General features: G+C 40.3%; 1 non-coding gene across 1 annotated transcript; it reads right to left on the reverse strand.

Annotated features, from left to right (window-relative positions):
• Positions 1 to 1,855: 1,855 nt before the first annotated feature.
• On the reverse strand, positions 1,856 to 1,929 carry TRNAT-CGU. The gene has a single exon. It is a non-coding gene; the product is annotated as a tRNA-Thr (tRNA).

The raw sequence follows: 1,929 nt of genomic DNA on the forward strand, positions 1-1,929 counted from the left end.
TTCGAGTTTCTAAGACATTTCTAAGCCAGACATGTCACTCTCTTCTGATCTGGCAGTTTCACTACTTTGTTGTAGTCAAGAGAAACCGGTGCTTTTCTCCAAAAAGAAATTGTATACAAGAAGACTGAAACAGTTTATTTTTATTAACTCTAAACTTGCAACAAAACACAATTTTTTAAAGTAGGATTTTTAAAAAGATTTATTATTTGTGCAGACAGAGCTGGCGTACAGGCCAGAGTGCAGGAGCCGTGAGAGGCCTCCCCAGAGACAGAGCGGGGAGCAGAGCAGGCAGATCCTTTGAAGTCCACTGCTGAGGGGAGCAGCGGGGAGACAGGAGAGGTCTGCCGCGCCCTGTGGGACAGCTCCCTGGCCGGGGGATCAAACTCATGCTGAGGCGGCCGCGGCTGGCTTCAACTGCAGGGGGGGCCCTAAAGTAGCATTTTTGTTATTTTTCATTTCAAAGTATTTTCTGATGACGTATTCTTTGCTTCATGGGTGTTTCTCAGCTTTGATACGAAGGGATATGTCCTAGTCATCCTATTACTTCCCCCATGCCTACTTTCACTAAACTGTGGTGGTGTGTTCAAGACAAGTTCTTTTGTGTCTTTAATTCATTAAAATGGGTCGAGGCTTCTTTATGGCATTAGATGTTAAGTTTTTTTATATGCTGCATGCATAATTAAAATATTTTGTAGTTTCCACTGTTGGATATAGCATTTTTCATAGGTCTATTGGGTCAGGTTTGATTATTTATTTATTTTTCTCTTTTCATGGAATTCACCTTTTGCTTGCAGTAATTACTAGAACATGCTTAAATCTCTCAACCCGATTATGGATTTACGTACAGATGCTGAAGAGTTGTGCTTTATATGCTTTATAGTCATGTAGTTAGGTACATATAAAAATTGTATTTTTTTCTGAATTGAGTCTATCATTTTGAAGTCACCCTGATTATGTCTTATGTCCTTCTCAATGTTTCTGTCATAACGCCCATTTTATCTGATATTGTTATAAATACATCAGATTTATTCTATCACTGTTTTTAGGATTCCTTTTGGCATCTGTTTTCTAGTCTTCTTGTCCTTGGATGCTTTGGATGAATCTCTTGACATCATATTATTACATTTTTATTAAATTAATCATTTTTACGAGAAAACTTATTTCATTTTACTGATTTGGCTTTTTTTCAACCTGTCTTTTCTTTCTGTCTTTTTTCTGTTTGGCCTTTATTTAAGTTAAAGACATACCCTACATCCCCAGCTCAGACTAAATCTCCCTCATATCTGCTTAAATTCTCCAGGCTGCTTTTCCTTACAGCAACTTGGCGGGTCTCTGGAGTTCCTCCTGTCTAGGCCATTTTAGTGGCCAGAGATCATCATCCCTAAAATCTTTTTGTTTTTTCCTGAACACTGAACTTAAAAGAATAAACTTAAGAGAATAAACCCGATGTCTAAGTATTCTTCCTGAGGTCCTTATCAAGATGGCAGGCGTGGCCCTCAAACACCCTAAGAAGATTAGGAATCCCCTTCGTGGATTCATTGTTCATTAGTTTATCTTATTTTGGGAAGTCAAGCATGAAGCTGGACGCTGTTGGAGTTGAGATTATGCACAGCTGCTTGTCTAGGAGCTTTAACAGTAACATACTATAGGTGCTGGGGAAAATTTCATCAGTTGGATGCAAGCTTTATGTGAAAAGTAATTGGGGTAACGTCACACATACTCTTAGGCGCTAATTTTTCACGGTCTACTCCCTGAAAATTTCCTTGTTTTCAAAAGGGAGGGATCGTGAGCAAGTGGCAAAGCACTTGGTTGGGTTTTGGCGCGGTGGCGTCGGTGAGCGAGCCTGGAAAACGCGAGGCCCTACTGGGAGTCGAACCCAGGATCTCCTGTTTACGAGACAGGCGCTTTAACCAGCTAAGCCATAGAGCC

Source organism: Condylura cristata, unplaced genomic scaffold (genome assembly GCF_000260355.1).
Source record: "Condylura cristata isolate star-nosed mole 26May11 unplaced genomic scaffold, ConCri1.0 scaffold00063, whole genome shotgun sequence".
NCBI classification, from domain to species: domain Eukaryota; kingdom Metazoa; phylum Chordata; class Mammalia; order Eulipotyphla; family Talpidae; genus Condylura; species Condylura cristata.